Genomic DNA, 25,109 nt, shown 5'->3' on the forward strand with positions numbered 1-25,109 from the left:
GTTTTAAACTAATACTGACATAGTGAATGTGTGTTCAATTTTAGTCATCTTCCTTTAACAGAAACATCCCTTAGCCTGAAGGTTTCCAACCTTTTCCACAGGCCTTGCTCTGGTGGCTGTTTTTCCTGTTATGGTTGAATGCAATGACATTAGAATATTGGTTTTTAAACCTTAAAAATAGCCCGTCTGTGGTAGGTAGTTGGAGGCATTTTCCTGTAATTTAGCTGGGAGCTTTCCATGTTCTATGCTCAGCGGGACAGAGAGAGGGAGAGAGAAGAGGGAGAAGAGAAAGATACCCACTGTTTGGAAAACGAAGTGTGTGGCCATGATGTTGTCTCACCTAACCAGCATTACCCTGATGAAAGCCATACAAGAAGACTCAACAGGGAAAAAAACCTCTTCATGCTCTCTACTTGGAAGGCAACAAAAAAACAGTTTTAGGAAAAAGAAATGAGAAAGGTTAGCCTCAAGTTAATGTTCCCCACTTTTGTTGAGAGTCATCCAAATGCTGACACCTAGAAATGCTTACATAATGCTCCGGCTCATTTCCTGTTGTGCTTTGCACCTCAGAAATGCTGACGCTCTGTGGTGTGAATCACCTGAGAAAGCGTCTGCTTTTGCAAATTTACATATTATCTTATGCTGATCCTCCTTCTTTACATTTGACTTTGCTTACAGTGTTCTTTAAAGATGAAGAGTCTTTGTGTTCAACACTAGGGCACCACCATCAACACTGATATACTTGGGAGTCTGCTGACAGGTTTAAATGGGGAAATCTGTTGAGGGACTTGATGTTTTTGGAACGCCTTCTCAACCTTTCAAATGAGTGGAAACAGAGCGAGGACAGGACAAATTGAGGACAGCTGAATGAACAAATGAGCAGTTTTCCACCATGTGTCCTTAACCCCCCACCCACCCATCCACAAAACACACACACCTCCTTGCATAAACCAGTAAGATAATTAAAATGTATTATTGCTACAATCTATGCCGCTCTTCGGTTCAAGAAAGTGTAGAGATGGGGTGTCAAGGCAGTCCTTGGCTGTGAAATTAAAGAGTAAATGCAACATGGTCCAACACTGAGGAGGTAAGAAACCAAAATAAATAAATAAATAAGGGGGGGGGGGGGGGGGGGGGGGGGGGGGGAGAAGAAAAAAAGAAGAAAACATCTGCCCCTATGAATTTTATGAGCCTTCCTGTAGTTGAATTATAGATCTGCTCTGGTGTTTTTGCTTGGATGATTGACAGAAGGGGTAGGTACATCTTCAGACCCCATGCCCCTGCCATGAAAGTGAAATGAAATCTCAAAATTTACCGCAAGAGCTCAGCAACCCTCAGCGTCTCAGTTTCTGACTCAATGCCTGCGATAGGCGATGAAATCTCCTTATTTGACCATAGAGAGATGCAGTAATAATTGTTTTTCCTTATAAACCGGCACACTCGTGGGAAAAGGTCCTGGCTGTGCTCTTGCATAACATGCATAACTGTCATTCACGGCATGTTGTGTATGTCTTTAAATGCCGCACTGACAATTTTTCATGCAGTCTAAATTTTTTCCCATATCTTGAGTAAATACATCCCCTTTCAAGTTACATTTCAGTATTTATTTACAATGAAAATACATTTTCTTATCAAATCCTTCTCAGACACAATGACAGTAATTAAAAATGGGCTGTCTAGAATAACAAATGCTAAAGACGAATAAAATGCTACAAGGCCATGTCATATTTGCCATAGTTAGGGTTCTCTTCTACTTCCAGCTTGTCTCATGCTAATCCTTTGTCATTATATTGATGTTTTCTAGTTGAACCTTTGGTGTCGTTTTTTCAGTGTGTAGCATAGACATAGACTACATAGACTACATAGACTATATCAGAAGTACCCCGGTGTGAGAAAGTGACTGGATAAGACTGAAGCCAAGTGTTCTCTGTTGGTTTCTTCAGTGTTGCAAGAAACATCATTGGTGAGGTGGAAAGTGGAGAAGAAGCTCCAGCTAGAAAAATGTGCGAACATGTGGTAAACTAGTGTTTCAACCCAAATGGTGCTGTTTTCCTCTACAGAATCAGGGGTGATTCTAGGTTAAAACGTTTAGGGGAACTTACCTCCCATTCATGTCATGCATACAGTCTTCTTCTGGATACACAGGATCTACCCTGAAACTGGGTTTAATACACCAGTTTCAGGGTAGATCCAAGGCAAAGGCTCAGTCACGCTGACCAGAACCTTTAAAAGTAAGTTAAAGTAAGTTAAAGTAAGTTAAAGTCCTAGGGCTTCAATACCTGGGACTCACCAGAGCTGAAGATGCTTCTCAGATGAGAGGTGAAATGTCTTAAAGAAACTTAAAGAAGTCCAGTCGCTCTTCTTTCCAAGCTCCTTAGATTACCATGACCTAGATGACTGAGAACTTTCACAGAGACATTGAAACTTGTTTCATAGTGTCTCAAAAGGAAGAGTTAGCAGAATAAAACATTATAAGGCAATGTCCGAAACCAATCCTAAAAAGCATTATTGTTACTGCAATTTCTATAGTTATTTTTAGGGGTGTTAAATATGTGTGAAAAATAGGGACGATTGAGAACCCTGTCAAAAAAACTCTACACTGTACTTGATCAAGTAATTTAGTTGCCCAGACCAAACTAAACTAAACAGAGTGCAAATAGAAAGTCAAAAAGTAAAGTAAAACAATTCAATTCAATTTGAATGATATAGCTCCAAATCACAACAGCAGTCTTCTTGAGGCTTTTTATATTATAACTTAAAGACCCTAAAATAATACAAAGAAAACCCCAACCATTAAACAACCCCACAAGAGCAAGCACTTGGCAACAATGGGAAGGAAAATCTCCCTTTTAATGGGACCAGTTTCAGGCTGGGGCAACCGTCTACCGTGACTGTGAAGGGAAGAAAACAGGAAAAAAGTCAACAAAATAAAATCTTGTAAAAAATAGCACCCCACTAAACAGATAAGTGAATAAATGAATGAGCTAATACATTGTGAAAAAGAGACTCATAATATTAGCTATTGCATTAGCATTAGGATAACAAACAATCTACAATCTAAATTTTGTTTACAGTCAATCAGACCTTTCACAGTTGTCCAAAATGGTATGTGTCACATTGCAGTGACACGTACCTAAAATGAAGATTCAGGTTGCATCATTCACACAGCTTATTCATAAACAAGCTAGCAAGACACGTGTCATTTGTGTTGTGGGTATAGGTGTGTGTGTGTGACTTAGAACTATCCAGAAACAGCTGTTTGCTGCTATTTCTCTTCATTCTGGCTCCTGTCCCCTCTAATCTCTGTAAATTTATTAAGTAGATAGCTAACGCTGTGGGATTTGCCTCAAGCAAATTCATGTCTAATCATGTCTTTCCATTGACTTTGTATAGAATCGCACTGCCTCACATTCTCTTTGCATTCAGCCTGAAAACACATTGGAAGGGTTTGCAGTAGTTGATAACTTTCTCCACCATTGCACGGGAGACAAAAGGTATTAGCCAGAGAACGACAAAAGATCGCTGTCAGGAAAATGCTAAAACAGCTTGTTTTTAGAAGGGACCAATTTATTTCCTTCTCACTAGATACATGATAACAGTGGCGGTCCTAGCCTGTTTGGCGCCCTGGGCGAACACTCCCTCTGGCGCCCCCCCCCCCCCCCCCCCCCCCCCACACACACACACACAAACACACACACAAAACATATTAAGGATTGTACATTAACATAGAACTGTTGTACACACACACGAAGAGAGAGAGAGTATGCATAGTATGCAAACGGCTACCAAACAGCCATCATAATTTGTCATACAATGAGAACAGGACAAATCAACAATTGACAATGACTAATTAATATTAAAATCTGTAACATAATGTATTGTTTGGAGTTTAGTCTGTTACTGTTACTACTTTTACTACTTTTTTGATTCACTTCTCATTTCTTTATATTTTGCTTCCAAAGAACCATTTTTTTTTGTAATTAAAAAAAATGTTATTGCAATACTCTTCCAGGCTTTCTGGAGGTCCTTCTTACGTTTTTTGGACACTGTCTACATTTTCAGTTAGTTTCAGTCCAGTCCTTGTAACTGACCATTTTCTATGAATCATTCAAGCATAAAAGGAGCCTAACTCAAAGATGAACCAGTGTTGGGTCTACACATGATAACAACAAAGAAGCATCTTTAGCTTTAGATACATTGTTACTAGCAGCATTTTGCAAGAACATGTCCTGTTGCAATATCTTCCACTTCTATTCATATCCAACCACCTCCAGCTCATTGCTGCCCCTCAGTAAGACAGAAGCTGTTGGAGGTTACGTCCTCTTAAAAGGAGTTTTTCCTTCCCACTGTCACCAAGTGTTTCCTCAAAAGGGGGTCATCAGATTGTTGGGGTTTTCTCGCTATTTTCCTAGGGTCTTTACCTTACAATATAAGGTGCCTTGAGGTAACTGTTTTTGTTACCTATATAGCTATGAAAATGAAATTGAATTGAATAAGCTCAACATAGTGGGCAGTGTGCTCTTTTGGAAGAATCTGGAAGAAGTGGAAGACCTGAAAAAGATGTCTGCAGCAGCTGAACATCTTGTCCCTAAGAAATAAAAATGCAGCAAAGACCTGATACAGGATACAGATACATCTGGACCTTCAAGCCTCATCAGACATGCTGTCATTGGAGAGGTGGCTGTCGAGAACATGATTACATAGGAAGTAAAGTAAAGTTGTGTAGAAAAATGCACAACAGAACACGACCAGTCATGGATTGGTCTCCCCACAGGCTGCACCACAACATTTTTGAAGCAGTGCGGGATCAGAGAACGCCAAAAAAAGCAACCAGCATCCAAAAAAGAGCTTTGAATATGCTTCAAGAGGCCTGATAAACTATTCCTGAAGACTCCTTAACCCTTTAAAGCCAGTCAGAGTGGGCACAATCCGTTTTGCGTAACTATTTTTAAATCCCAGTAGCACTGCAACCACATAAGCTAGCGCAATAATTTTTTTTGCATATGAAACCGGAGGAGTTGTACTTACATCTTATGCCATCAGCTTGTCCTCGGTCACAGTTTCCTTCCACATATAACTTTGCAAAAATTGCATAAAAAGCATTTGCAGCAACAAAAACATAATATTCCAGAAACACGCTTTGCCGATTCGATCAGCTGTTCATAACACTTCCTACGTCCATCAGTGCGAACTATCGCATGTCCGCCATGTCCTGCCCGAAACCGGAAGTGACATCATTTTGCGGAAATGTAGTTTTTTACCATCAGGGCCTTATGAGCCTATACTGGTGTTTTTAAAAGTTATGTTTGACTTTATGACTTTCTGTGTCGTTTCTGGGATGCTTAGGACTCAAATTGCACTGCTGGAAATAGTTTATTTTGATGCATATGCTGTTTTTTTTTTGCAAATTTGCATTATAATATTTATTTTTGTTTTTTCCTGCAGAATATAAAAATTGGTGTATTTCAAAAATAAAACTACGATGACACTCAAAATAAATTTCCTGTGGTGGGAAACTATTTTGTGCAACTTTTTTGTATTTACAGTTTTGGGGGATAAGCCTCTTAAATTTCTCTAACTAGAAATATATGTTAAAAAAACAAAAAGATTTTCATTTTTTTGTAGTTTATTGCACTTTTTTGCAATTTATGTAATTACTATGCACTTAATGCAGACATATTATTAAAATGTGGGCTATAATGGTTGTATTGATGTATATCAACTTGAAATGCTCCCAAAAATGGCACTACAGCATGTAAAAATATAATATAAACTCTGGTGGACTTGGTTCTATGGTAGGTCTTAATGGGTTAAAGAAAAAGATAAAAAGCTGCCCAAGAGCGTTTAGCCTGTGTTGAATGATAACAGTGGCCATACCAAATATTGACTTTCAAGCTATTTAGAACAAACTGTTTTTATTGTATTTCTATATCCTACTTCCTATTTTTCTAGCAAAATATAAAGAAATAATGAATGACTCAAGACTTATACACAGTACTGTATTTAATAATGTCAAGTATAGAAGTGGTGCATTTCCCTTGCTCCTGTTTTTCTGCTCAGTCCATTTTGCCACTGGGTTGTGTTATCTGTGGCAAACCCTTATGTATAGGAATTCAGCTACATGCTACCCTGTAACGTATTGTTTTTCTCAGGCTTACTAGAGTGCTGCATTGGCTGGCTCTCTCTCCCTCTCAATCCTCACCTCTGGCATCTCACAGTGATGTGTGGAGAAGCTTTGCTGTTGTTGAGGAACATGCTGTGCTGCCACACTGGCTTGGCACCGTCTCTAGGGGCACTTCTTCCATCTCAGCCACAGTCATAGCACACATCATATTTGCACCTTGACTTTAAGTTGTTTCCTGAAAGATGTCTGAGCCTCTGCTCCTCAGTGCTGCCCTGGCTCCGGTTGAGTGACCTGTTTTTTCCTTCTCATTTTTCAAATTAATTTTTGAGATTTTTCAATGTTATGAAATGACACAAAGTGAAAATTAGACCGGAAAGCAAGGAGAGAGATGGGGGGAAGACACACCGCAATGGGCCTTGGGATGGACTCAAACATGAGCTGCTGCATTTGGAGCCCTCATCCTCTCTTTTGACTCTATGGCAACATGCTGCGGATATTTGAGCGCTTTGTATCATCCATGTTGGCATGGGGATGGTTATCTGGTGGAGTCAAGAAACAGCTGAACTTTTTTTGTCTGGATCACTCTTCATCTGGATCCACATATTCTTCAGTGAAATGACATCTTCACTTTTTCCCTTTCACTAAATTCAGATTTCTTTTCCTGCTCTTCAGTTTAGTCACTGTTGTCTTCTTTTATTTCCACCAAAAAGCACATGAGATATTATCAGGTCTTTTTAAATGTTGTATCAGTAATAATTTCACAGTTGCACTTTCTGTAGTTTTATTTGTAAAGCACATTTTAGACTTGTTTTTGACTCACATGGGAACCACAGTCTGACCACATTACCTTCTAATTTTAAAAATATTACCATTATTTGTATTTATTATCATAACTTTTAATATTTACAGTGATAATGTAGCAAAAGCATAAATTAAAAACTGGGACTCAGCATTCATTCGGGACTGTGTAATCCCAAGATGGACTTGTCTCTTGCCCCTACCCTCTATGGCAGCTCTGCTTTCCATTGAAATCCTTACTGTTGATGCACTGTATGTTCTGAGATATAAAATTCAGTCCGTGTAATTCGAGGGAAGAGAAAAGAACTAACAAGACAAGGGCAAAAATGAGAAGTGACAAAAGAGGGGTCATCACAGTGTGCACTATAGCAAATATACTTTGAGTCTGTGGCTTCGGGTCCGTGCCTCTAAGATCCATGTGCTTAGTATTCTAGCTACAACAGCTGTGCAGAGCCTTGTAAAGAGTGTTCATCATTAAAGTTCAGTCAATCCAAGTGCGTGACTTCCTCCCTTACTAAGTGCATCATACTTCCGCAGGGCGTACAGTATTTAATTTAGCCAAATCTTTAAAAATCAGCAAAACCATTCTTCTACTTAATGGAGAGGAAATGTGCACGGCATGTCAACTAGTGTTTAACCTCACAGAAGTTTCCCAGTGTTAATCTTGGAAGAGCATCTGAGCCTTTTTAATAGGAAAAGCCAATTAAAAATCAGTTAACATCTCTGAATCCTAACATATACCTTTTTCCCTTTTTCTTTTCTTTTTTTTTGTGTGTGAAAAAAGATACCTGAATAGCCTCACTGTTCACCGAGAGACCCATGACTGCACCTAATCCACAAATTATATAACACACGGGCCATTTCCCTATGTAATTCTGTAGGAAACAAAAGGACAGTTATTTGAAGGGAGTAGTTATTCCGCGCAGCGCTGGCAGGGCCACAGTGGTTGCCTTCCTCTCTCAGCACCATGAAATGAAAATTTACATTCGCTTAGTGGAGCCGTGGTGCTCGCTGGTAGACAGCTGTATTTTTAATGAGAGCGGGGAGATTTAATTACCTCTGTTTTAGCGGGCAAGACTTCTGCGGTGCAATGACAAGGGATATATGGTGCAAGGGAAGAGGTGGCAGATGATTTCTCCGCTCCCATCCCAGCAGTCGCTGAGCAGAAAAGGAGTAGCTGGCTGGCACCGGGGCAGCAATTAATCCAAATTTATTCTGTGACTGTATAAAGGCTGATCTGAAGAAGACAGTGGAAATAGTCAAGGTGATGATTTTCGGTGAGAGGAAGAAGAAAACAAATAAATACGTGCAGAGAAAAACAGCAGCAATCTCCAGATACTTTGCTGACATATAACACTCATATTCTAATGTGATTATTGTTGTGAATTTTCCCCCCAAGGCCTTGTTTTTTTTTTAATAACATCAGCAAAACTTCTTTAAGGCTACATCTGACATCGTCGCACTGATTTTCAGCTGCAGGATTCGAGATCCCTCAGAGGTGTGATGACAGCGGGGGTTTCTGATGCCGTTATCGGCCCAACAATACTTCAACGCATGCCAGATAAACCCCCTGCTTCTGCAAATTCATCACTCTTTGAACTCGCATGTAGCATCAGTTCACACATAATAGTACTCTGTATTCCAATCAATGAGTGACAGTCACACACCATCAAAAAAAAAGAGAGAGAAAAAGCTCAGTTGGTGAGACTGAGAGATTATCCCCATCTTCATTTCAGCATCAATTGGCAGAAGAATCAATTTAAGCAGTATCTGGTATCTCCGCCCACCCACTCACTCACACACACACACACACACACACACACACGCACACACACACACACACACACACACACACAGAGTAGCATAAAGTTTTATCATCATGGGGAATAATGAGAAAACACCAAGTTTCTCTGAGCTGATTTTGAAACTTAATTCTATCTAAAGGGAGATAAAGTGGGTTGTTTTGACCATCATGCAAAATTGAATATTCACAGAGATATAACTGAAATGCTGATAGCCATCAGAGCTGTTGTATGAAAACGATAATAAGCCAAGGTCAAGGCAGGAACATAAGTTTTTAGTCTTGCTCGAAGCGCCAACGGAAGGTCACACGCAAAACAATTTTGCAGCAATCATGCAAATTCTAATTAGCAGTCGGAAAATAAAAACAAGTAGATAGGAACGAGCGATGACGCATTCCAGAACTGTTATCCTGCTTTAAAAAATGTAATTAATAAAAAATGCAAAGCGCCAGTGTATTATTTTCTGCCATTTGACAATAAAACACACACAAACACAACAGTCATCTGGTAATATTAGCTTCTTAGCTTTTTAGCTAACAGGCTAAGGCAGGGGTCTCCAACCTTTTTTGCGCCACGGACCGGTTTATGCACGACAATATTTTCACGGACCGGCCTTTAAGGTGTCGCGGATAAATACAATAAAATAAAACTAGTACCGGTACCGAAAAAAAGAAGATTTATTCATAACACACGTGAAAAGACCCAGGAAAACCGAGTTAACGATCAAAACGATAACAAAATAATGCTGAAAAACGATAAAACCCCCTGAAAACCACACATTTCACCGGTACCAAACGACTCATGGACCGGTACCGGTCCGAGGCCCGGGGGTTGGGGACCGCTGGGCTAAGGTATGTGGCTAGTTAACAAGGTGCTGTAATAATCCCAGGTGTTGTCTCCTGCTGCTGTAGGTTTGATGTGTTGTGCATTCAAAGATGCTCTTCTGCATACTTTGGTTATGACGACGTTTTAACCTGAATCCAATAAATTCAATAAATCCAATTCAAATGCAATTCAAATTCAAATATGACTGCCGTGGACTATAAACCTGGTGAACTCAACCTATGCAATAAGCTGCATCCTCTGAATCCTCCTATTTTGTCAGAGAATTTAGTAGCACGTCAACATATTTTGCGGGAGTCAAGTGCAGTGACATTCAGCAGCAACAACCAGCACTGAAAAGATGTATGACAGGTGTGCACCCAGAGTATCGTTAACAATCCACAGCTCTGCAGTTCAGGGGAAACCATGACTGGTCATTCACAGTTACATTTAGTGAGAGCCATGATTTAATCACGAACGTGATGGAAGTTAACAACAATACCACAGCTGCCCCGGGATACTGCCTGCGCAGAATTCTTGATACTCAATTATTTTAATCCAGAAGTTCATTATTTATTAATTCACTAGGTCTGGCAGTTCATAATTTAGGTCCCAGAAAGTAGAAATTCAGCAATGTAGTAATTAGGGGGATGTTCAGCAACGGAGCCCAAATTCACCTCCAGCTAATGTTTATAATATTCAAATGCTGCCACGGATTCCTTTCCTCGGTATCATTATGAGTCCTCACTGCACGGCAACTTTGAGTCGAGCTTGCGAATAGTTGGAGGCGATGTGTTCCTTGGGGTTTAGTGGAAATTAAAGTTTTAGAAATTGGTTCATGCCAATCAATGCGGCGAGCAAGGGGAGGGAGAGGCAAAATAAGGGAGAGATGCAGGACGAGAAAATAATGAGGGCAAGAGTGCAGGAAGGATAAACCGCCACGATCATTGGAGTGACAGTGACTGAGAGGGAGAGGAGGGGGAGAGTGTCAGGGAAACCCAAAACTCGCCGAGTTCATCCTCAGCTCAACATACCCAAACTCCTCTGCAGCACTTGTCTCCTTACAAACTGCCAATCCACCCAAAGTGTCTTGGAGCTCCATCATCCTTCAGCTCTCTGTCCTACGTTCCCTCACACACACTCACCACCACAGTATTTTTCCTTTCTGTCCTCTCTCCTCTCTTATATACCCCCCCACCCAGCCACCCATACCCCTTCATTTCCTTCTTCACTGTTTGGATTTGGGCAGACTTGAACTCCCCTCCCTCCCCCGACCGCCCGTCCCCAGCCAGCTATGAATCACATGGAGGCCAAGAACCCAGAGGCTGCCAGGGCCTCCTGATGACTCCCAGCCCGGCCATAACAAGTGGCTGACAGCTCTATTTACATAAGACCAGCAGGCAGTGTAGAAAAGCAGCCCAGTCTAAGTTACAGACGCACACACAAACACACACACACAGCAAAAAAGGCAGATATGTCATGATAACACTTGGTGTGGGTATGAATGAACGCCTCACTCCAAATAAATACAGGAGATGCACAGTCAATAGGTTTTCTGGCCTCGGGGCAAAGATCCAAGCATTTGTTTTTGGCGAGTTTTTCCACATGACTGCAGAAGGTGACGGGACCCCGGGGACTCGGGGCCTTTAGACCTCTATATCCGCCCCCGTCATACATCTCTCATCACTTGATGCCAAGGAGAGCAGTCCCGTTGACTGATGTTTAGCTGTTATATTAGGACTAATGTGCCTCTTTGTTGACCTCTCTGACTCAAATAATTCATCTCTGGCTGCTTTTCACAGAGAGGAAATTATGATTTTGAAAGCCAGAGAAAAAAAAAGTGATTTAAATTCAAGAGAAAAGGGATCTGTGTAATCTGTATTTGATATCAAAATTTGACTTCGACCTGAAGTAGCTGTTTATTATCAGGCAGACTTTTTCATTTCATGTGAGGACTCCGGTTTCGCAGGTGTGTAGCTGCTTATTTACCCCGGTGGGTAGCTAAGGGGGGAGATGGAGAGCGTGTACTATCTCTCCCAGACTGACAGCTGGGGAGAATGTTTATGAAATAAACATGGGCCTGATGCAATGCTCAGAACCCTGCACTGCAGTGGCCTTGGAAGCCTCCTGTATCATCCCACCACACCTCCCAGCCCCCTTCCCCAGTCTCTTTCATTCCTTCTGTCTTTCTGCAACATATAAACACACACATACGCTGACACACACTTTCCCCAGAGCTATGGATACAAAGGTGTCATGGGCCTAATGGGGTCAAACAGACTGTAAATCAATTGTAAAGCCTTCTCTCCAGAGCTTACTCCAGAGGACAGGCTCTTCCACTGACATCCTCTGCTCCGCTCCACACGAGCAGCCACAGCTCGTGGCATCAGGATACCCTGAGACTGAAATCAGCGGGAGAATCCAAAAGCACAAATATTACAGAGACAGTGATGATAAATGTCGCCGAGGGTGCTCCAAACTGCTTATCAGTACTGAAGACAAGTGTGATGGATTGAGTTCATGGCTTGGAACTCTGTAAACTCCCTGAACTCAGACAAAGACAAATGTTCAGTCATCCAAAATTACACGTTGCCAGATCCATAACTCTTTATTATGAGACAGACATCGACACTACAAATGTTCAATAACTTTGTTAAAACAAAGCTAAAGTGAATATAAACTGCAGCAAAGTAACAATATAGCCAATGTGCGCTGTTCAAAATTGGATTGTTTTCAGTGAACTCATCTGTAACATTAAGGTCAAACTAGTCAGGGGAGTTTTTGTATCTCACCACATGCACAAATGTCTGCATTCATTTGATCTTATTTCATTTCATCAAATGCAAAAGATAACGCGTAACTTTATCTATCAAATCCGCGCAAAAATGATGGTAAATTGCAATATTTTCATAAAACAACCAAGAAGCAATCAGAGAGTGCAAACCTGCGCCAAGCCAGTTCATTTTCTCGGCAGTATTTACTTTGAAGGGAACAGTATTGTGTTTTGTATTTAATATATAAATTTGTATGTAGCTAAAATCAGATAACGGCAGCATGTTTACAGTTTTTTACATTGTGTAGGAGTAGATAATGGATAATGAGTATTGATTTGTAAAAAGAATAGACATGAATAATTTAAGTTTATTATATAATTTTATAGAACTGTATATTTCTTACTACCTCAACAGCACAGTCCCTTTCTCTTAACAATCCTTTCTTTAACAATATTGTTAAAGTTATAATAGATATAACAATGAAAGAAAGGCAGATGTGAATAATGAAAGAGTAAGGTCAGAGGTCAAATGTGACATGAGACTATATCTGATACTATATATCAGAGACCCAAAGTAAAGTGATCCACATATCTCATTCCCTATATGCAAATATGTGCCAATACAATGATAGTAAGAAAGTAAGAAATAGCTTGTTTTAAATGACTTTATATAGGATTATTATCTCATTTTATACACTTTTCCAAATTCTAAGACTTTTTGTCAATTTATGATCAATAAATCGTTAACTTGACTTTGAAGACATATAATATAAGTGGATATAAGTCATATTTACACCCATACAAAGTGTTATCAGAATTCATTCAAAACTTTTCAAATAGTCATGTTTACAGACAGACTGACAGGCATGCATGCACATACTATAACATAACCTCATGAATATTCAGTGGAATATTAGAATTTTATTGCATATTCACTAATTTGTAAGGCCATAGTAGTGCCTTAATTAACTTTCTTACACTAAAAATTGTCATAATAACAAACAGTTAGGGCCCCAGTGAGAGATCCGTGTACCTGAAATAACACACTATTGCTATTCAGGTGCAGGACTGGAATTCACCAGGGAGTGCCTACAAGGAGATGGGTTAGTATTGAGCTGCAGGTTAGTGTAATTGATTATCCATATATGGCCAGGAAGCCTTCTTACTTGACTTTATGTTGGGATAAACATCCCAGGGATGGGCAATCGGGTGAGTACAGTTGAGTAAGATCGCTTCTTGGCTTGCAGGTGAGGACCAGCGAGCTTTGCAGCTAAATATGAGCTACCAGAGAGGGTTTGGATCTTCAGGTGAGTCCAGTAAAATTGAAGCAGCTACCAGTGAGAGGCCAGAACATCACTGATTGGCACATGAACTTGTAGTAAATACGGCAGAGGGTTACCTAGGCAACCGGTGCATGGAATGTCCACTAGTGACTAGCTGTCAGCTTCAAAGTGGTGCGCGAAAAGCGACTCACTTCCAGTGTAATAATCCAATAAAACAATTTTGTCCCCCCCAAAAATAGTCTTTGAAATAATTTATGCACATCTATAAATGAATAAGCTGAAATGCCTGCAGGCAATGGCAAAGGGATACTAAAACTCAGAAGCAAATCCAAGGGTTTCTCGTTGCTATCCCAATTTAGCGCTTGCATACACACACGCAGATATCCATTTAGGCATCTGACACCAGAAAATGCTTCTCCGGCATAAATTACACCAAGAAATGTACTTACTTAGACCAAATACAACAAGTTTTTGGACTTCATACTAGAAAAAAACAGGAGCTGACAGGTGTACTCTCAGTTTTGGTTTAGCAGTCCTAAAAGGATGACTGTCAGAATAGCATTGATTCTGATGTATTACTCAGGTAAATTCAGCAGACATGTTTTGTGAAATACCATCAAAGCTCATACAAAGCCACACAAGAGAAAGACTTTGTTAAAGTTTTAAGCCTGATACGGCCTGTCAGTAACATGTTAATAAATGATAATGTTAGACGTTTGGCATGCTGCTTGTTGGCAGACTTGAAGTGCTGTTGAAAGGCTAATGGTGGTTCTGCATGTTTTATTAGCAGCCTGCAAATGATTGTATTTGGAAATTCACTGGCGAGCCAAAGCAGAAGGTGTGCTGAAAGAAATATCAATTTTTAGGTGTAATTGTAATGCTAGGTCTAATAACACATGATTGCTTTATGTGTGCATTATACATAATAATAGATTGACTGCAACAACAAAAAAAGCAGTTCTGCACAATGGTGGAGAAGAGACACCTCAACAGAAAATCAATAGGACAAAGTTTGTTTAAATCATGGCCTTGAGATGATGCTCATTACAAATCAAGTGGTATCGAGTGAATAAATCACTTTAATATGCATCTAATTCATTAAAGTAAAAAGTGAGAAATTCCCCCACAAATGCACTCAGGGGTTCAACATTTCACAAGCTTCCAAAACTCTGACTAATGTCCTGAACCTTTCAGACGGTTGCTAGGAATAACAGGCCCCGGTCACTGTGGAGTATTGGCCTCTGTGCGCCATTATTTCCACAAACGACCGGAAAGAAAAGTCACTCGCTGGAGTAACAGCTCCCTGGATGGGAGGCTGTCGTGCAGACTGTGAAAAAAGACACAGGTCAGTTGTTTGCCCGTGCTGTGAGGAAGAAAGAAAACCGACATCTCGCTCGAGTGCACGCTGCATGTGTGTTTTATCGAGGGCCTTCTTTAACGATGGGCCTGTGACGGAGGGTGGCCCTCGTTTGGCCCTCGTTTGGCCCCGGCTTCGCATTTCCCACCACAAGCAAAAGTTCAGCTGGTTTTTAAAAAAGAAGCTAGAAAATCTTTTCGAAGCCATTCAGATTCAATCCTGTGGTTTGAATGCTTTACAGAGGCAGTTAACAAAACTAATGATGCTTTTTACTTTTAGTCCCCTTGGTAGAAATTCAAAATTATTCCTTGTTTTATTACCACAGAGTGAGAATGAGCTGGAAATCTAAACTGTGTGCACGGTTACAGATGTGACCTCACTTGCTTGAGGTAACAGAAAGATTATCAGAATAAGTGACCTCACTACCTGACTCATATCCTCAGGACTCTATAGCTAATTCTATTTCCTTAGTGTTTGTGCCAGGCTCTTTTAATCCCCAACATTTAGTCTTACAAACCTTTTCCTGGATAGAACATGTCGGAAAGTGGAGATATTTCCATTAGTGGATGTTTTTGTTCAATAGCTTGGTTAATAGGCTATTAGCTATTTAAGGCTATTATGTATAGGCTTACACTTCATATCTGGCTACTGACTACTTTAATTCTTCCTGGTATAGATACATTCCTGCAGATTCGTTGGCTTCAAGATCAACAAGCAGACTGTGTTGCCCCCCCCCCCCCCCACACACACACACACACGCACACATACAATACACCCCCCAGATACACACACTACCTAATTTTTCCATCCCCTTCTGTGAAAGGACTGCTGCCATCTACCCGAACGAATGTGACTGGGGTTTGTTTTAGAACTTAGATTTTATGCTATTTATGCCTTTTTTGCTGCTCTTTTATAAAACTCGTTCTTTTAAACTGTATTTATTCTTTTTAAACCTTATTGCTTATTGGACTGTAGAGGCTGGTGAGAAACAGTATTTCATTTCAGGCTGGGTAACACCATACGAAACTACAATAAACTTCTTCTTGAGTCTTCACATCAACGAAGCAAATCTTCCATTCAACCACAAACTAAAGGTGCTGTATTGGATTGAGATCTGGAGACTGTGGAGGGTTTATGAGCAAATTTATTATCATGTTCAAGAAACTAGCTTGAAATGATTCGAATGTTCTGAAATGGCACATTATCCTGCTAGAAGTAGCCATCAGAAGATGGGTACACTGTGGTTACGGGATGGAAATAGTCAGCAACAATGCTGATACCATACCCAACCATCTAAATATCGGAGCAGAAATGGTAAGTGCTCAGAGCAGGTAATGTTTTTCCAATTTTGGGGGTGGCTGTAGCTCAAGAGGTAGAGCTGGTAGAGCTAATCGGAAGGTTGGTGGTTCGATCCCTGGCTCCTCCAGTCTGCATGTCAAGTATCCTTGGGCAAGATACTAACCCCAACTTGCTCTCCGATGCATCCATCAGAGTGTGAATGTGTGTAAATGTACTTAGAAAGCACTACGTATAGATGAAGTGCTTGTGAGAATGGGTGTGATTGGGTGAATGAGGCATGTTGTATAGAGCGCTTTGAGTACTCCGGGAGAGTAGAAAAGAGCTATATAAGAATCAGTCCATTTACCAATTTTCTATTGTCCAATTTTGGTTTCCTGCTCGTAGCTGACAGGAATGACTTCTGCTGCTGCAGGACATCTTTTGCTGGTTTGATGCCCTATGCATTCACAGATGCTCTTCTGCATAGTTGTGGCTGTCCTCAAAATTCTGGGTAGACCAATAATTATCTGAACTCAGACCAGCCCGTCTGGCACCAACAACTATGCCACGTTTAACGTCACTGAAATCACCTTTCTTCCACATTCTAATGCTGAGTTTGAACTTAAACAGGTTACCTGTGATGTGTCAGGCAGATAGTTTTGCCTAAATGAGATGATATTTTTAGAAAGGGGAGGAATTATCTGATACTATGGGAGCACACTGTGACCTGCAGGTGAACCTAAAGGTCAACAGTCGTTAAGCATTTCCCCATTCCATAGTTCCAGTCTTCCAGTGCGGATATGCGCCTACTCCAATCTGATGGGAAACCAGCGATAACTCTTTCCTCTAACATGGCATTATTCAGAAACCATCCCAACTTGTCTTTTGCCCCAGTACACACCCACGAGATATTCCCCTTATCAGCGTCTTCACCTGTGCCTCTGCCTGTCTGGCATGCCGTAATCACATTCATCTAATGCTCCCGTTCCCGTGGCCAAAACTTCTTTCAGCACTAATGTCAGTCAACATATTGTAAAGTCACTCTTGATGTTATCTTGACATGCTTGACTCATGACAACCTTCGACACTGATTCAACTTTCAGTGTGGCCAATTGGTTTGGCAGGTTCATTCTGCCATTTAGTTACTGCTGACTGAAAGCTGCAGAGTACACCTGCAGTGGTTCAGTGTCAAACTGGAGAACGAGGCAGCGAAAAAGAGAAGTCATCATGTTCTATCAATCTAAACTCACATGGACAGACTCCTCCAGGCCATGAGTCATTGAGATTGTACTTTTACTGTACTCTACCACTGTAATGATGTGCTGCAGTAGTTCACTTTGCAGGGCATTGCATCATGATCAGTGATAGCATGATTCATGAAAGCCAGTCAGATTCATGATAGACAGCCAGAGGGCACTTAGCTCCTGTATTCCTAACTTTGCGGTTTTCTTTGTCATGAGAAGGCCTGAATAAATAAATAGAAATAACAATAAATAACACTAGAGGTCAATAAATAGCTCTTGGTAAGGTGCAAAAAGCATCTTAAATAGGCTTTGTGCAGATATAACCAAGTTAAGTTTACAACTGTAAATTTATTCTCTAAGGTCACAGCTTTTCTGTAAACTAGCAGGTTAGCTAGCATGTCCTTTTTACGAATCGTCATTGTCAGGGTTTCCACCAACCCCTCATCACCACCACCTCAGCTGTGGTTTTTACACTTTTACAAAGTTTACTTTTACTGTTTACAAAAGCAAAAGTAAACAAGTGCAACTGTTAAGTTTTAATACAGTTTAACCTCCTACCACTTATGCTCACTAATTAGCAAATCCCTCAGTGATCTGAGTGAAAGAGGCTAACGGTGGTACTGTAGGATAGTGATGTGCGGATCGATCCTGAAATATCGATTCCTCCGATACCAATCATTTATGTTCTAGAATCGATTCTCACATTAAAATATCGATATTTTAGTAATTTAGAGTAAATTTGTAGTTTATCATTAACAGGAACACAGTGGAAAGAAACTATAACATTTCAAAGGATCTACTTCCTCTTCCGCCTTTCATAGTCATGTGCGAAATACGGCTGTATAAATGTCTCACAGCCCCTTGGCGTGCGCACTCACAATAATGGCTGAGCGTGATTGTGCGGACGTATTTTACCTCCACAAACAGCTGAGACGTGGTTTGGATACATGTGGCAAAAAAGTGCTCCAAGAGTGAGGTGTTGTGGCCGTACTAGGGAGACAGGGGGTAAATACATTTTACAGGGTTTATTTATCGGATAAAATACGTTAAATGTCACCGTTATTATTGGCCGGCCCGGAAACAGCGGGGGTGTCCAAATTCAGAGGCTGTTTCCACCTGAGGACTCGGCCTTCACGGTCTAAAGAAAGCCGGGTAGTACGTCACAAGCTCCCTCGGTGGAGTGAAACTCTGCCGTCTGCTTCTTGCTATCTAAAATATAACCGGGCACAGATGTAAACTCTTCTGTTAAATTATTTTCTGTTTGACGTTTATTCAGCTGTGTGAAAACCCCGGAGGAACCCTCCCGAGGGATTAATAAAGTTAAATTTAATTTAATCTAATCTAATAACTTTAATCTCAGCCAAACTGATTTAGTCACAAACAAATAAAACACTGAAAAAGCCAAACGATAACATTTTTAAGTTATCAAAGTGACTTATATATCATGTTTAACCCGAGTAGTGAAAGACCGCGGGGGTTTGAAAACAATGTTTGGATCGGCTCAGATATTTGAAGTTTACACAGCTACATTGTCACCTGAAAAACATGTTAAAAGTTTTTTTGCGACCCAGAAAGAGAAATAAGAGTAATATTAAAACTAAGCAGCTGCCGCCATTGTTGGAAACTGGAATTGGCTGGGCCGCGCTATGAATTCTGCGATATGGTTTTTCAATTTTGTTGTCCGGGTGGAAAATCTGGAAAAATTCGGGAGAATGGTGGCTCCGGGAGATTTTCGAGAGGGGCACTGAAATTCGATGTTCTCCCGGAAAAATCGGGAGGGTTGGCATGTATGGTTGTGGCAACATCATTAACCTTGTCAAACACCTCAGAGTAAATCATATCACAGAATATGACGAGCGTATGTTGAGGTTAACTGAAGAGGAGGACAGGGACAGGTGCTGAGACAGACGTCTCTCACGGAGTCCTTTAGTGCTGCAGGCAGACAAGGTGTTTTTTATTTCTATATGATGAACTCTGCATTATTAAGTGATAAGAACAAGTAATCTGATGTCCTGTAATCATTATGATGCTATAATTTGAGATACAATAAAGGAAATACGTTTTTGTACAAAGTATCGATATCGGATCAGTATCGTCGATACCACCCCGAGTGTTACTTGGTATCGGATCGGAAAGAAAATCAGTGGTATCGCACATCACTACTGTAGGATGCTCTCCTGTTAATTCAACTATTGATCAGAGTCTGGCCTGTTCCAAAGACAGCACTGCATTAATAATGCAGTTGTACTGCATTAACTAAATATGTAAACGAAGCAGAAATAGCTGTCCTGCGTGCTGAAAATAACTTCCTATTGACCCTACAGAAACAGTACTAGTTATAATAGTATGTATGTATGTAGTCCAGTTATATTGTGTTTATATAATAGCTACAAATCGACCGTGTGATCGAAAGCGTCTAAACAGCTGTTAACTTGATCTTGAACTGAGATGTATTTAGAAATAAAGCTAATTCTAGGATATGGTTGTAAATACCTAAAACAGTGGTCTACAGTCAGAATAGCCTATAACTGGCGCAGTGGTGCATGCATGTTCACATATATGAACTAAAGCCTGATCCAATTAAGAAAGCCTGTGTGTGAGGCGCTCAGATTCAGACGTGGCTCGGGGGGCTTTAATGCTTTAGGACACGAAGAAGGTGGGGGTTTCACCCTGGCCCAACTCCAATTACACTGCTTCTAAACTTCCAACTGTAAAATTTCCATATTTCTCCCACAGGCCCAATGAAGAGTGCAAAGCAATATTCCTGGCTGGAGTAAAAGAACCAACACAAGGGAATATCTCTTTTAAACAAAACCTGAGGGGGCAAAGCTGTAAATTTCAGCTTCTTTTACAGCTGTGTTTTCAAGATCTGAGGAAATTGAATACAGCGCTGATATAGCCTGGACGCTTATTAAGCCCAGCCTTCTGTAATAGGAGAGAGGCTTGTTCAACAGCAGGTACACTTGCCAAGACAGGGTGATTTCACTAAAGCGGTAACACCAGGCCGAGAAGAGGTGAGACGAGATTATTACTCACTACACGAAACATGATTTGGACAGGAAAATGGCCTTGATCCAAGTTTTTTTTTCAACTCTGCCAGGACTGTAAATGTTTACGAATCCTCTAATTCGACAATTCTTTGTGTAAATCACAGCTGATTTCCACTCAAAGCTAACACTGATGTAACTGCTGTCGTTAACTGGAAGTGTTTACCTTAGAAAACAATAACTGGGAATGCTCAAGTTCACCTAAAAGGCCTTTCTCAACCTTTACACCCATTTAAAAGTTTTACTGTTCAATAAAGAGTAATTAGGGTGAGGCAATGTTTGGTTATCCTGACAATTTTGACAAGATGTTATTCCCAGACTGTGTTAATGCTGTTGTGAAATTCATGTTTCAAGGTAGCTTCTCCAGAGCAGACAACACTTCTTAGTATTCTTATTAAATGGCAAATGGACTGATTCTGATCACATTTAATTTCTTCTATGCTTGTCAGTGCTTCCTAGCTAACATTCACACTATGATGAATGAATCGGAGAGCAACTTGGGGTTAGTATCTTGCTTAAGGATACTTGGCGTGCAGACTAGGGGGAGCCAGGTGGAACCACTAACCTTCCAGTCAGTACATGACCTGCTCTATCTCCTGAGCTATAGTCAGTGTTGGGAAGGTTACTTTTAAAATGTATTCCATTACAAATTACAGAATACATGCCCCAAAATGTATTCTGTAACATATTCCGTTCCGTTACTCAATTGCAGTAACGTATTCTAAATACTTTGGATTACTTAATATAGTATCATGCTGTTTACAACTACATGAATGTTCTATTGCTGTGATTTATTACTGTTACTGAAGGTCCGCGGCTCCGAACCGTAGTAAAGGGACCTCTGACTAATACTGCGGGTTCCATGTGGGGCTCATAGCCGAAAACTAGCTTTACTTTGTTGTCTGGGTCAACTTTGCTTGCGAGAGACAGAGAGAGGCGTTGAAAGGCTGCTCCAACAAAACGTATTGTTTTCGGAGGAAAACACGAACACAGTGTACAGTCGAGTCTTAATAGCTTACTTACAACTGGGCTCGTCAGGCTTTCTTCTTGGCTGCAGTGGTTATTATTATATTTACATGCTTCCAGCTCCCGTTTTTGCTCGGTGACAGCTCGTACTTCTCCACTCTCATTTTTCTCCCTCCTCTTGCTCACAGACACATAACGAGTATGGCAGTCCATTCTCCCTGCAGCACGGACTACACTGCCCATGATGCTACATTCTTTAGAGCTATACCGGTAGCATTCTGCCTATTAGCTTAGCACAACAACAACAAAAAGGCCTCTCTCACCCAGGAGGCACAGCATCGCCCTGTAACCATGGCAACCGTAACGCTGTCGCCTAGAACACCAGAACATAGCTGTCAACCAAAACCGAAACAGTCCTGACCCGCGACAATATGAAACAGGAAAGTACCGCCGTGTAATCCATTTATTTCAACAAAGTAACTGTATTCTAAATACCACCTTTTTAAACGGTAACTGTAACGGAATACAGTTACTCATATTTTGTATTTTAAATACGTAACGGCGGTACATGTATTCCGTTACTCCCCAACACTAGCTACAGCCACCCCCAAATTCTTACCATGCTAGATTTGGTTGTATTAGTAACGTCATGCACAGGCATCTGACAAACTTTAGCAGTGAAATAATTTACTTTGTAAATTGGGTTGCATTATTAAATGACATTTTAGCATTTGTGTTTGACTGATAAAACTGGACATTTCATCATCGACTCTCATGTGTGACATAGGATGCAAAACCCACACCAAAGTCCAAAATCTTAATTTTCCTTTCCTTTTATAGTGTTTTGTACAATTTCAAAACTTTTGATTAACATGCAAAAACAGATTTAATGTGCCCGCCTTTGTTTATTTTCTTTGAATTTTCCCCTCGGAGACGTCAAACTGTGCTCGTCCTTTAAATTGTTGCAAATGATTGCAAATAGATTACACCAACCACTTAGAGCACATTCCTAAATCCTTGAACTTTTGGGGAAAAAAAACTGAAAAGAAACCTTTAACTACTCACAATCCTCATCACTAAGGAGGGACGAGGATTTACAGTGAAATAGTTCCCTGTTTACGTGTAGTTCATGCATTAGAAACTGCTCAAACTACATTTTTCAAGCATGGTTTTAAGAAATACGGCAGACAGTGAAGTTAAAATAACAAACACTGGAAATATTGGAAAGTCCTGCTCTTGATTATGTCATTGCTTGGCTGTTTTTGTACGCAGCTGTTTCCTTGGTCTGCCATGCTGCTTCAAATATAATTAGCACATTATATCACTTCTAAAATACAGTTTTAGACTGTGAAACTTACAGATAGTCCCACATGTATCAGACTAATGTATATCCTAATATCCTACCCAAGCCTACACGAGGAAGCAGATGGCACTTTATAAGTTAGTTGTATGTTACAACTATGACGATCTCTGTCTCATAAACACTTTTAATTGGATAACCTTTGAACTTCTATCTAAAGCAGCTGCTGTGACTTGCACATTTTCATACAAAGCCCCTCTTGTTCAGGGTGACTGAGGTCTGTGAAACTAAATCTGTGTAAGTCTGCTCTTTCATGCAGGTTTTAAGAAACACTAACATGGCTTTTAATGTAACAGACCTCAGCTCAGCGTGTTTGGCTGTGAAAGAGGTGACGTGACTCCAGTGAGCTCAGGCAACGGTGTAGAAGGTGTAGAAGATTACGGTTGGCACAACCCGCCTCTGGCCTGGAGGCTTTTTGGGAGACAGCTGGGAGCTGGGCTCAGGTGGAATGAGGTCATGGCGGTCTTTTGAGATTGGTTAAAGTGGGAACGCAGACACAGCAGACCCATAGGTTATTGTCTCATCGACGTGTCTCTTTGTAAATATGTATAACATATACTAATGTGAAATTTTGAACTTTTTTACCACCTTCACCAAACAATGGAATTGATCAGTGGGGACTAGAGAGAAACAAATGTATCCAGTTGGGTTTCAGAGGAGGCAGACAATAAAGGTCATTTAAAAACTGTTTTAAAAATGAAACAATAAAGTGATAAAATCTAAACTCTAAATAATAACAGTCAACCATGGGACACAACCAGAGATGGGAAAAAAGCAATCGGATTGCAGTGCCTTTCAAAGTAGCGAGTACTGTAAGGAATTACTATCGCAAAAAAATTAATTAGATTACTGTTACTTTCCCGTAAGCACGCTGCATTACTGTGTTATTAAACCGTGATTTTGTTTGTGAGAATGTCTCATGACAATGACGTACGAGCGTGCGACGTCCATGGTAGCAACACACGTTTAGATCAACAATGGATAATATGGAGTGTGGGCAAGAGAACTACCATGCAGCGTTTAAAGCGTGGAGGTGCTTGCATTACTTTAAGTTTTAGTTCGTAAAAAGTGACAAAATATTATTACACTCTGCGTGGGAAGAAAACTTCTTTCTACAGCGAAAAACTAAACTTCAAATCTGAGCAACAGGACTCAGTGCTGCTGAGACTTTGATTTTATTTTTTATTTTTTTGCTGTTTTTCTAACATTTATTTGAAAGAGTGAGTGTAAACAAAAAACATTATTTTAAACATTTATTTTATACCCTGGAATATGCAGAAAAGAAAAATGTTAAAGAATTTCTTCAAGTCAAAGACTGGTGCATATAATTTAATTTTTGCTTGATTTTATGTGCATAAAATTAAAAGATTAAAACTCATAAAACAATTTTTAAAAAAAGGCTTTCCGTTATAATTTTATATGATGGATTATGCATAAAAAATAGAATTGGGCTGAAGGGTCTTTTGCTTTATTACCTATTCAGGTTGTATATCGTGCTTTTAAAAAGTAACTAAGTAACTGATTACTTTTGAAAATAAGTAATCAGTAAAGTAATGGGTTTACTTTTTTGGAGAAGTAATCAGTAATTAGTTACTAATTACTTTTTTCAAGTAACTTGACCAACACTGACTTTCTGTGTTGTTGGCAACAATTTAAACATGAATTATGAATACTGTTTAATACTGACCCTGATTTTTTAAAAAGAGTCTTGAGATATATTGGCATTATAAAACACTTAAATATGGTTGGTTTGCATAAGAAATCAATCAAATAAAAGCCACTTTTTCACTTTTATTGGAGGATTATATTCTGATTTATGAAAATGATAAGTGATATTAAGTCCCCATCTGACAATAAGTTTGTTGTTTTCAAATCTATCTAGATTCAGTTAGATGCATTTTAACCTTTTGCATTGCCTCAAATACCATATATCTTTTCATGCCACAATGATTGATTTTCAAGCACTTTATTTAGACACAATACATCACAGTGAAGTAACAGGCTTTTGCTTATACTCTACCAAGATAAGCATCTTGGGAATCTGCAATGGGAAGTTAGATGTGAGTGTCTTCCTGAAGGTTTTATAATACATCCTACGGGCCCGCACATAAACCACCCAGCTCAAGTTGCGTGACCCCAGAGGAAACATACAGCCTGAGATAAGGTTCTGAACAAACATTTCAGCTTTTCTTCGCTCGTGTAAAGGTTTATTTTGAGCATACTGTATGTAAGGTCAGAGAGTCGGCTGGTGTCGC

This window comes from Neolamprologus multifasciatus, chromosome 9 (assembly GCF_963576455.1).
Source record: "Neolamprologus multifasciatus chromosome 9, fNeoMul1.2, whole genome shotgun sequence".
NCBI lineage: Eukaryota > Metazoa > Chordata > Actinopteri > Cichliformes > Cichlidae > Neolamprologus > Neolamprologus multifasciatus.